The sequence below is a fragment of the Triturus cristatus genome, chromosome 2_2 (assembly GCF_964204655.1).
Source record: "Triturus cristatus chromosome 2_2, aTriCri1.1, whole genome shotgun sequence".
Classification (NCBI taxonomy): Eukaryota; Metazoa; Chordata; class Amphibia; order Caudata; family Salamandridae; genus Triturus; species Triturus cristatus.
In genome coordinates this window covers 1,251,447,225-1,251,460,450 of record NC_140582.1, presented here as the reverse complement: position 1 = coordinate 1,251,460,450, position 13,226 = coordinate 1,251,447,225, and positions in this window count along the sequence as shown.

Sequence of the window (13,226 nt, the reverse complement as noted above, 5' to 3'; positions counted from 1 at the left end):
ACTCCGGAACAAGCTTAGAAACTGTGTGCCAGCCTTTAAACCCTGTGTAATAGTATATCCTTTGAAACGGAAGTATGTAATCATGACAAAGTTGTTAACTTTCAATAAACAGACGTTTTAATAAAAAAAATAAAAAAAATAAAATATGTTTTTAATAATATAGATTTGTAATTTTATGTATTTTAGTATATTTCAATTGTATGTTTTAAATAGTATAATTATTGTTAATATTTCGTAATATACTGTGTACATTTTTTTGTTGCTTTTTAATTAAATTTATTTGTTGTAATTTTTAGTGTCGTAGCAGGTTGTGGGTTTTGTAGAGGTATAGGTTGGGAAGTAACTTAATTATATAGAATTATTTAATAATTACTTTTTAATTATTATTGAATATTAAATTAATAATTATGTAAATTGGGTAATTTTATTTTTTTAGTTCAGTTTTAGCTGCGAGTTGTGGGGTTTGTATGGGTTGGTAAGTAATTTAATTATTAATTAATGAAGTTTGTAATGATTTAATTGATAATTATGTTGCGCTGGTCTGGCGAGACTTATTGAGAGGGCTCCAAAAAGTGCTACCAGGCCAGCCTAGAGCTACAGTGCATGGGCGCGCGCGCCACGCTTTGCCGCGATTACTTTCACTTTATGTTTGATCGCGATCACTTTCGCGGCCGCTTGGCATAGCCAATAGATCTCGCTTTTGGGACCTCATAAGTATTTAGTTATGCAACTGTTGCATGGCTAAACACTTATAAGGTCCCAAAGGCGAGACCTATTGGCTATGCCAATGCTTGTTAAGTTATGTTTTAGGTGCAGGTTGTGGGGTTTCTAGAGGTATAGGGTAGGAGGTAATTTAATTTTAATTAAAAAAGTAAGTTTTGATTTTCCTAATTGATAATTAAGTAAATTATGTAATTAATTTATTTTTTAAGTTATGTTTTAGGTGCGTGATATGGGGTTTGTAGGGATACAGGTTGGAAACTAAATATATTTTAATTACTAATTTAAAATAATTATTTAATTGATAATTATGTAAATTTAGTCATTAAGGCATTTTTTTAATATGTTGGTTCGGGTTGTTGTTTTTAGGGTTACAGGGTGAGAAGTTAATGAAATAATTTATTCCGCTTAAGTACTGCCAATATGTCGTTATGTCTAACCAAATAAGTACTGATACTATATGCTATTAAAACAATTTCATATACCGTTTGTACCTCAGGAATGCCTAAACATTTTGCCTACTAAGTCACCACTAATCCTTTATGGGTTTCCGGAGTAACTTGCTAAAAAAGCGCTTCAGCACCTCATCAGGGGTAACAAGCACTATGTAAATTCAAACCTTTTTTCCCCTCTTCTATCCTTCCGCTATCCTTCGGAATCCAAATAACAGACTAACCTATCCACCACTTAAATTACTTTCATATTCCACTATACTAATTCAACACTAATCCTTTATGGGTTCCGGAGTAGCGTGCTAATTGCAGAAAAAGCGATTCAACGCCTCATCAGGGGTAGTAAGCGCTATATAAATGCAATTACTATACAATACGTACTGCCATGATGTTTTTATGCCTACCCCAATAGGTACAGCTAATATGTACTTCTTAAACAAATTATATAGTCATAAACTGTGTCGTCCTCAGAAAGGTTTTACTGCTGATCCTGCACCTTCTTATATATTGTCTATGTACTACCTTTTTGCCTGTATGTCTACCCTAATATGTTTTATGTAAACCACATATTTGTTACAAGGTATACACCGTGAAGCGCTCTGATGCCCTCAGGTTGAGTTAGCGCTATGTAAAACTCTACAAACAAAAAAAATAAATTACGTAATTATTAATTATTTGATAATTTTGTTAATTGTGAACTTATATTGGTTAAGTTATATTTTTGGTGTATGTTTAGTTTGTAGAATAATGGGGGGGGGGTTATTTAAGAAATTATAAATATACAAATGTATTCAATTTTTTGGAAAAGTTTTTATTATTTTATATGCTGTGCTTTTTTTGATTACTTTTTAATTGTTGGCTGTTATGTATAGTGTGGTATTTTAATTACTTTTGCACCTACTCTACTGGAGTGGGAATAGTAAACTCAAACCCTCCTGAGTCCAACGCTTTCTCTACGGTTGCACACAGTGTATTGGAAATAGTAAATGAACCCCCTCCTGTGCCCAACACTTTCTCTACTGTTGTACACCGTTTGTGGGAAGAGTAAATTAAACCCCTTATGAGTCTTACGCTTTCCCTACTGTTGTGCACAGTGAAGTGTGAATAGTACATTTTAACCCCTCCTGAGTCCCAACGCTTTCCCTACATATTTTGATAGATTAACTAATGTATAATTAAATTAGAAATATTGTACAGTTTTTGTAGTTTGTTATATTTATTAATATATATATAGTTGGTACATAGGTATATTTAATAAACAGAAAATCAAAATATACATCATATTTAATATTTTTTAAAATAGTATATTATATATGTGTACATAAATATACACACAGTCATATATGTGTGTTTAAATACATTTGTATTTGTATATATGTTTCCATATCACTGAAACATTTAGTTTACATTATATTAATGTCATATGTTAAAATATTTAACTATATATATTTAAAAAATGATTGTACATATTTTTTCTGTATTAGTGTAAAACAATATTTTTGTTTTTATATTTTTGTACTCCGTTAGATGTAAAGGCCAACAATATTTTTGTGATCAATATTTTTGACAATATTTCTGTGTCGCAATATTTTTGGTCTCTTTATTCGGTCAGTGAACCACCCATGCCATCTAGAGTAAAACTCATGACTAAGAATACAATAACACGTCAGAGAGATTGAGGTCCGGGAACAGAGGACTCGGCCTCCTTTACAAAAAGAGTCCAACTGTATAGAGTGGATTATCTTTCCACCCTTACGTTTGGAAACGGAAAGTTTTTTTAAAATAACCCTCACCCACCAAGATTTTCCTTCGTGGCATGCTTCATCGCCGCGTACTTCCGTCCCGCTGCGGAACGGGGCATGCTGCAACCAAAGAGAGACGCAGGAGCACACTTTTTCAATACTATGTAGAGATCGTAGATATAAGAGTGGGAGGGTTTTATCTGAAGTTAAAAATACCTGGCTAAGTAGGAACAAAAAGTTTTATTCTGACCTGTTGCTGGTATGGTTAAAAAGACAGAAAAATTGAGAGGCATACGTTATAGCCTTCTAGCCCGCCATAAGGCCGGCTCCCGCGTTAAAAGGCCCGAGCCGAAGGCGAGGGACTTTAACAAAGGACAGGACTTAAATGGCCAGTATAGCCCTGCTACGAAGGGCTATCAGGCTATTAGAACATTCTGCCACTAGAGGGCAGAATGTTCTAACGTAAAAGCTTCTTGAAGCTCGAGGGGATTTAAATCCCCTCGAGCTACGAGAGGCCTTTGTAAAACATTGGAATGTTCCTCTGCGGGCTTTTACCGGCCCATAGAAGCAGGGAGCACTCCATTGTCTTCGATGGGGCTCCCAACATTCCAATGTGCTAATAATGTATATGTATCCCACGGTCTAACATGTTTCAAGCCTTTACCCCACAACATTTCATCAGGGCCACCAAGATGATCCCTATTTTCACTCCTTATTGTGATTGACTCGAAATCTGGTCTCCTTCATAGATATCAAAACAGAAATGTATAATACAATGCCAAATCGGTAGTGTTTCTTTTCTTTTTAGATCTTGAAAGATATGAAAAAAGGCTATTCTGTCCAGGAATATTTCTATTCACTTTGTGGATAACCCAATAAACACATCATAAGTGGAACAGTGTGATATATGTGTTTCTCTTGCAGTATTGGCATTCTCATTCAGCTCTGTTAAATTTGAAAGGGCAGTGTCTGTGATACCCAAAATTAGGTTCGTGCAAAAAGACAAAACAGGACACTACACAACATTTAACATAAAACACACTAAGTCGTTTCGGAAAATGCAGGACCATGCCGTTGTACAGTTCGGCGTGGTCGATAAAGATTTCCGAAAAAACTCACAACCTTATGGCTTAAAAAAAACGATTGGTGTCAGTTTACGTGATCACTGGTATAAATATTCAGGCCTGCACTGCCTGCTCTGAGATAACCACATTGTTAAATGAAAAAGGCTCTGTGTATTGAAAATATTAAACCTACATGTTTTATGCCATAATCAGGTCTACTGAGCTCAATGGGGGAAGGGACGCTTGTAGTCAAACCCTGTAAAAATGGGAGAGAGGCTGATGTTAGCAGGAAAATAGGAAGAAAAGAACCACAATTGCACTCGAGGGTATCTCGGCTAAGCCATACTTGCATCATCAAAGCTACTCCCTTTCAATGAAAAGTAGCCTGCCTGCGTCTCTGACATTCTCAGTGGAGTGCGGGAAACTGTCTATTTTTGACAGGGGGATAGGACGCTGCATAGGCGTCCTCGTGTTGGGAAAAAGCTAGAACACTACTTTACAAAATGGCAGCTGGTAAGGGAACTACTTCCTGGATCCTCGGGTCATACCTTATTTACTTATCGCAGGCAAAAGAGTGACAATTTCCAATATAGGAATGTTCATTAAAAAATGTAATAAAAAAAATAAAAGAGAAACGAGGATTCTCTTTGAAATATCTCTCTCCATAGACATACTCCGAATAGATATCATTGAAATATTTTCAGAGAGGGTGCATGTTAGAACTGGGGGTCTCTAGTTGGCTGAGGTAGGTACCTTAGCCCAAATAGGGACCCTTGCTTCTAAGTCAGGGAAAGGAAGGACACCTTCTCAGATAGCCCCTGTTCACCCCCTCGGTAGCTTGGCACGAGTAGCCAGGCTTATCTCTAAGGCAAATGTGTTAAGTATTTGCAACCACGCTCTCAGTAACCCAGTGATAACACCGCAAATTGACTCCACACGAGTTTCATAAAAAAACAATTATATGGTTATAAAAACAAGACATACGAAGAGACCACACAATAAAAATCCAACATATGTGCATTTGTAATATTTCACCTTGCCGGTTATTAGGCCAGCAAGCCTGTGTAGGTTCTTGCAGTATTAATGAGCAGTTCTCGATGATCCAATGCAGTCCTAATGCAATGCTATGCAGTTCGTAATGCAAAAATCAGGCAGTTCGTAATGTAAAAATAATGCAGTTCGTAATGCAACAATCAGGCAGTTCGTTATGCAAAAATAATGCAATTCGTAATGCAAAAATCAGGCAGTTCGTAATGTAAAAATAATGCAGTTCGTAATGCAACAATCAGGCAGTTCGTTATGCAAAAATAATGCAATTCGTAATGCAACAATCAGGCAGTTCGTAATGTAAAAATAATGCAATGCGTAATGCAACAATCTGGCGGTTCGCAATGCAAAAATAATGCAACGCTTATTACAACAATCAGGCAGCAGTTCATAATGCAAAAATAATGCAATTCGTAATGTAACAATCAGGCAGTTAGTTATGCCACTCTTACTGGCTCGCGGTCATGATGGAAAACAAAGTGCAGGTCCACACTCCGGCCCCGGTACTGCCACTCCTCAGCAAGTACGGGCCGCAATACGAACTTGAGTGGAGGCTCGCGCCACAAAGATGGGAAAGGCCGAGAGAGTTTCTGTCATAGCCTGCACCCCGCCCCGGGCGGCGACACATGCACGCTCGCTGAGCGTTACCTGGGGGTACGATCTCACTCTCCTCTCCTCGTGGCTTGGGCCTCCGATGCAACTTTGTTGATCTTGGGCAGTGGAACTCGGACCCCCGATGGTGATAGTTCGAGGTCTCTCCTTGGCTAAGGCAGGCCTGGGCTGGCGGCGGTGAATTCTCACAGCTCCTCTGGGGATGCCGGTCCGGGCCGATGGCAATGACTATCGCAACGCTTCTGGTCACGCTGTCGATCGACGCAGAGAACAAGACTGCTCCGGGACACACAGTCACAGGGCAATTTCCGACGAAGGTCTCAGGCTGCAACAGGGCACACGCACACAGCGTCGCTGAGACTCACTTGAGCTCCAGGTGTGCACGGTCACAGGGCAATACTCATGAAGGTCTCCGGCTGCAAGAAGCACACGCACTCAGCGTCGCTGAGACTCACTTGGACTCGGGTGCACACGATCACAGGGCAATCCTCACAAAGGTCTCAGGCTGCACGAAGCACACGCACACAGCATTGCTGAGACTCACTTGGACTATGGGTGCACACGATCACAGGACAGTCCTCATGAAGTTCTCAGGCTGCACGAAGCACACGCACACAGCGTTGCTGAGACTCACTTGGACTCCAGGTGCACACGATCACGGGGCAGTTCTTACGAAGGTCTCAGGCTGCAAAAAGCACACAGCATCGCTGAGACACTCTTGGAAACTTTAATGTTCCTGAGTTTCCACAACAGGGAGCCAGCCCTCCTTGGGCCCTTCGGGACACATTACTTCAGGACACAGCAAAGTCCTTTCAAGCAGGGGGACACAGAAGACACAGCAAAGGTCAGTCCTTTCCTTCAGTCTCTTCAGCTATTTCTTCCTTGGCAGAGGTTCCTCTTGACCACAAAGTAGTTTCAATCCTTTTCAGTCTTCATCAGTCCAACGTTCAGGAGGTTCAGCTCTCATAGTTATACCCCTAAATGTCTTTGAAGTCTTTGTGTTCAGGGGGGCACTGACCCCCGTCCAAACCAGTTCTGGGTGTCTCCCTGCCAGTGACACCTTCTTCCTTTGATAGTGGGGTCTGGATCCTCAATCACTCAGCAGGAGATGGAGCCATTGTTTTATGGCAGCAGCCCAGGCCTCTTCACCTCCAGGGGCTAGTCCTCCCCCTACACTCCAGATGCAGGTCGGCCTGTTACTGTCTCACCTCCATCTCCTGGGTCAAGACATTCCCCAGATCCTATCACATTCAAATCCAGACAGTCAATCCACAACCAGGCAGAGACACACAGAATTGTTAGAACAAAGAAACCAGCCACTTCTAAAAGCGCGGTTTCTAAACACACAATTCAAAAACCACCTTCACAAAAAGATGTGAGTTCAGGCACACTAAACTTCACCCCTCCATCTTAAGCCTATGGGAAGATAGGCTGGAAACATATTACACAGCCTTCCCCATTCTGTCCTATGGGCAAGATTGCCTTGCAACAGTGAAAAACGAAATGGAGAGTATTTCACTGTCAGGACATGGTACACTCCTCAGTACATGTCCTACCTTTCACATACTGCACCCTGCCCAGGGTGGGTACCCTGGGCCTACCATAAGGGTGTCTGATGTGCATAAAAAGGGAAGGGTAAGGCCTGGCAAGTGGGTGCACTTGTCAGGACAACAAGGCAGTTTAACAAACTACGCGCAGGCACTGCAGTGGCAGGCCTGAGTTCTCTCTTTAGGGCTACTTGTGTGGTTGGCACAATTGGGGCTGCAGGCCCACAAGTAGCATTTGCATTACCAGCCCTGGCACACATAGTGCACTCTATTAGGGTCTTTACTAGTAAGGCAAACATACCAATCATGGACAACCAATTACCATTACACTTTATACAGGGAGCACTTGCACTTTGACACTGATCAGCAGTGGCAAAGTGCCCAAAGCATCTAAGCGAGTAAAACGCAATCCATCACAGCATCAAAAATAGAGGAGGTAGAGGCAAAGTCAGGGGTAATCACACCAAGATATGCCAGGTCTAACAGTGCATAAAAGGTGATTTATTATATAAATAGTTAGGAAAGATTTAATTTGTTATATTGTTCTGTCATTATCCAGAAACATTTACAATCTCACAACTCGCAGTAAAATGTTGAAAGGGAGTGGTGAGTTTACCGCCTATGTAATGTTTGAGGTAAAAAAAACTTCTGATTGTTAGAAATAGGCAAACAGGTGGATAACTTCTATCGAAATTCTAGGTTGGGGGACCAAACAGAAAAATTTAAAAATAGGTTGTATATGGGGTAAGAATCTATTAAAGGTAGCAGGGAAAATTGGGAAAATTAAATAAAATGACTCCAGGGTATATTGTCATTCAGCCCCTTGGAATGGGTTTGCAATCTGAACACCCAATGTTGTTCTGTTTCGTACAGGTGAGAGTCCGTACGTATTTGTTCAAGGACTTTCCAGTGGAATTCTTATACTTAATGGTTTTTCTCCATAGTGTACCGGCATTTTCGTAGTCGCCCGGTCACATCTCAAATTGCTGCAATATTCACAGATTCTTGTCTTGATAGATCGTTTTGTCATACCAATGTAGTGGAGTTGACAAGGGCAAGTGATCATGTATACAACACCTTTTGAGTTACAGTTGGTGAATTGTCTTTGTTCCCAAGTTGTGTTGTTGTTGAAAGACAATTGATTGTTTTTCTTTGTCAGGTGACAAACACTTCGGTCCACGCATGAGTGGTGGCCTGTGGGGGGAGATGAATCTCTGGGTTATGACTGAGGTTTCCCTAATGCGTGGTCTCATGTGGACTATCATGTCTCAAGCTCCTCCCACGTTTATGTGAAAACATTGGTTTGGGAAAATTCAAAGATCCACTATTTAGAATGTGCCAGTGTTTGTTGACTATTTTGCTTATTTTGTTAGATACTACACTCTAGGTGGTGAAACACATTGGTCTATCCTCACGGGGTATGGTTTCTTTTAATGCAAGGAGACCTTCTCTATTGTTGTTTCTAGCCCTTTTCATTGCTTGGTGTTAGAATCCGGGGTCTCTGGTTGGCGCAGGTATGCACTTGCGACAAGCAGGGACCCTTTTCATCTAAGTCAGGGCGTAGGATTACCTCTTTAAAAATAACCCCTGTTCACCCTCTAGGTAACGTGGCGCGAGCAGTCAGGCTAGTTTCCAGAGGGCATTAGGTTAAGCATTCAAGATGTCCCACACAATAATCACCTCCCCACCACACAAAGACACAAGGCTGTATTTATATCAAAATAAAGTTCTTTATATAAAAGATTTCTTTAGGCAGGTTGTCAAAATACAGTTCTCTTGCTTCAATAATGTTCCAGTTACTTTTAAATGCTTTCAGGCAGTCCACAGTTCTTAAAATGGCACAATTCTACTTAAAATAGCTTCTTCAGAGGTTCTGTGCGCTTCGTAGCGCCTTGCGTACGCTTCGTACAAGGTTTTGGACGTCACTTGCCGTTTCTCACGCTTCTCGCGTGAGCACGCGTACTCGGGACGTGGACCGTACCTTCGTTGGTACGCGTCGTACACGTCCGGTACGCCTCTTGCCAAACCTCACGCTTCCCACGTGAGCAACGTGCTATACTTTCAATGCAATATGGCTCGTACTTTTCCGGAGCGCTTCGGCCAGCTGGTACGATGGATGCCAAAGCTCCCGCCTCACGTGTGAACAGCGTAGCGGGTCTCCAAAGTCAGTACGGTGCGAACAAAGCCACGGACGGGTCGCAGTCCAGCACGCTCTCACACAGTACCTTAATTCTTGTACCAGGACGATCGCAGCAGCTTCAGGGGTCCCTGCAGGAGCGTCCCACGTCGTGTTGTCCTCCCTCTGTGATAGTGGGCGGTGGTGCTTCGTGGGGTGCTTCAGGACGGTCTTGGCCACACGATCACGGGCAGAAGCAGGAGGGGCAGCTCGGGGGCAATCTCTTCAGCGCGTCGCGCTGTCAGCTTCACGTAGGGGACACACGGTGCGTCGCAGGTCTTCACAGGAGCTTCTACGGCCAGGGGGGTCGCAGAGGCTCAGCGCTCAGAGCCTAACCAGTCTCTTCTTTGCGGTGCGAGCTACGGCTCGGGGGGGCAGATGCTTGCGGTGCTTGGACCAAGTAGACTCGCAGTAGCCATGGTGGCAGATGTCGCGGTGCTCAGATGAGGGGCACACAGGTCCTCAGGGGTCAGCGTCACAGGATCGCCTCCAGCAGCTTCTCCTCTTCTTGGGGAAAGGCTGTTCCTGGGGCGCAGTTCAGGGGGCAAGTTCACAAGCAAGCCCTTGGAGATTGTTCAAAGCACAAGTCTTTTCCTTTAGTCTTCATCTCCTTCTTGCAGCAAGGCATCCACCACAGGCCAGTCTCACAGGTCAGAGACAGTAGTCCTCCATGCAGCTTTCCCAGGTCCTTCTCTTCAGGCAGAGTTTCTTCTTGGCGCAAACAGGATCTGATTTCTTAGGAGCAGGGCTCCTTCTTTTATATCACAATTCTTTTGTTCTTTGTCGCCAGGGGGCTGGGCCTGGCTGAGTCCAGTTCTGGAGCACTTTGTTGTGGTGACTCTGCTCTTTCCTTTCAGCAGCAGGGCAGAGACATCAGCCGCTCCACAGGGGGCGGAGCCGGCATTGTGGAGGCAGAGCACAGGTCTATTCAGAGTCAAAGGTGTACTCCTCCCACCCATCCTGGTGTAATTTCTCTACCCACCACCTGGCAGCCAGCCTGTCTCCTGGAATTCCCCAGCCCTGCTCCTTTACTGTTACTAGGCAGAACACACACACACCGCAGAGGCGGACTGAAATGGCCAGGTCAGTAAATACTAACTTTCTAAAAGTAGTATTTACAAACACAGGATATTAAAATAAACTTTACTAAAAGAAGTATTTTAATATTCTGAGTTCAGGCATACTAAACTTGACTTTCTACCATGCTCTCCGAGTTCACTGGGATTACAGCGTGTAGTAATTCCAGCAGCCCATTCTGGCCTATGGAGAGCAGGTAGCCTTCAATAGTGAAAAACGAAAATGGCTGTAATTCACTATTAAGACATGCCACACACATCAGGGCATGTCCTACCTTATGCCTACAATGCACCCTGCCCTTGGGCCTACCAGAGGGGTGACCAATATGTAGTTAAGGGAAGGTTTAGGGACTGGCAAGTGGGTGCACTTGCGCAGTCAGTGAGACAGTACCAGACTGCACGCAGGTTCTGCAGTGGCAGACCTTAGACACATTTTACTAGGCCGCTTCTGTGGGTGGCACAACCAGTGCTGCAAGCCCACCAGCAGCATTTGTATTTACAAGCCCTGGCACTCCTGGTGCACTTTACTAGGGGCTGATAGTAAACCAAATAAGCCAAATATGGACACCAATCAATGTATACATTTTACCATAGGGAGAGCATATGCACCTTAGCACTGATCAGCAGTGGTAAGGTGCCCAGAGTCATAAAACAGCCAACAACAGGTCAGAAAAAATACCGGAGGAAGGCAAAAAGTTTAGGGATGACCCTGCAAAAAGGGCCAAGTCCAACACTCGGGAAATCATTTTCGAAGGGTAGTTGCCTTCCTGCAATTTTGAGAACAGACCATTGCTTGATTACTGTGGTCTTCTATTTCAGAGCAATTCCGTCTTAAGTCTGAGGAACTGTCCAAACTGGAGATTCTCCCTCAGGTGTCTAGGGTGAAAACTGTCAAAAACCAAAAGGCAGTTCTTAGATGTAGGTTTAATGTGTGTGGTTGTTTAGGTCGAGCCTATGGCAGAGCGCATGCGCTGCATAGGAAATCGACCTCTTGGAATCACTTCAGCTTTCTTCATAGCGCGTGCTTGTTGTGCTCACACGCTATTGGCCTTTGCGTCTGGCTTCAGTACGCAATTGACCAAAGGCGTGTGGATGTCCCAGCTTCTTTTGAAAGGTTAACTCCCAGAGTGTTTTGCTCTCGGCAGCCAGCAGCGGCGCGCAGGGGCCATCTGTTTTGTGTCAGCAGCGGCGCGCAGGGGCCATCTGTTTTGTGTCAGGTTCCTTGGTTGGGAAATGTTTACTCCTAGTGGGTCACTTTCAGTTTCCCCTTGACCCAGCTTGCTTTCTTAGCCTTCCTCTTCCCTTTGTCCTGCTCGGTGTCCCCTCTCCCCCCCCTCGCTTCATCACCCCCATCTCTCCGCGCTCCCTTTTCTTCTGACCTGGCACCGGGCTTCCGAAAATGGGTTAAAGAGCCATTGACCTCCACTTAGCATCGATCATGGCCGTGCGGCATGAGAGGCATCGGGGTGCTGTGGAGAGACTGCAGATCATGTCTTTTATTGTTATTGTTCATTTCCACCTGCACCGCGCACGCTCTGGTGTGAGCATGCCATCACAGCGCCTTTGTAAATCTGGATTATGACTTGCCAAAGCATTTCGTGGAGTCAGTGGCCAGTATTGCGATTATTCCAGAATAATTAGTAAATTGTTTCGTGAGTGAAACCAGAAGGCTAGTTCAGATATTGCAGTAGAAAAGAGCGCTCACTGCCCGTCAGTTTACTTAGCTGGCATGCCAGTTCCTTGTCGCTAGGGCCAGAATTCATTTTTGGGCTCGAAACATAACAACGTTAGCTCGTTTTAGGGCACTTTCTTCTACTTGGCTGCAGTTTCCCACGCACCGGCATGGAAGCTTGACTTGTAAAACCAGTGTAATGAGACCGTCTCGCGCATTCTTCGTACATGGTTTTGAGTCTTGCTTGACACGGTCCGGATTGTATATGGCCCCCTGGAGGGCACAGCACCACACCGAAGTGCGCGCGGCAGTGCCCGGATTAGCATGGTCTACGGTCGCGAGTAGACAGCCTATTATGTAACAGTCGAGCCGAGAGTACATAAAACCCGAGCCGCCCCTTTGTTGCAAAGGCTGGGAAGGAGTCGGCCGCAGTACCAGGGCTAATTTTGGTAACCAGACGGCTGTATTACGTGAACAGGTTATTTAAGTTTAACCTGCTCCTGTGTCAATACCGGAATGGATTGTTTTCTTACCGTGAAGTGAGCTCTTCGTTAAAGGGGCGTGTTTGCTTTTTCACATGAAATGCATTTTGAGCGCCCAGATACCACAAACAGGGGGCACTGGAAAAAATACCGTAGAAGTAGTAGCCTCCAAATCCCAAAGTGACATGATCAGGCAAGCACAGTGGCGAAGAATCACCCTCCAGGGCAGCTGGGGGCGGAGGAAGTGTATAGCCAGCCCCAGGGCACGGAACGAGAGCTGCTACCCTGGGACCTAAACCAGTGACATTCAGCAGCTAGTTGCTTGAGCTAACTATACTACTGCCTCGTTTTTGTGCCACATCGCCACTTGATGGTCAGAGGAGTGATGCACCTTCTTGCCATGATGGCCGCTCTTATTGCCTTAGTCCCCCATGCATCCGCCACAAGAGTGCCTGGCGGCATAATGGTCACAAGTGGGGGGTTAATGGGATGCTCTAGCATTGATTTGGATCAGCACCCATCGCTCTCTGCAGGGGTGAAATAGCAGCAACCTGTTGCAGCGCCCGCTCTTGCTTGACCCAGTTCCGCAGGTGACCATCACTGCGGACGCATTGCTTAAAGGCTGGGGGGGGGGGG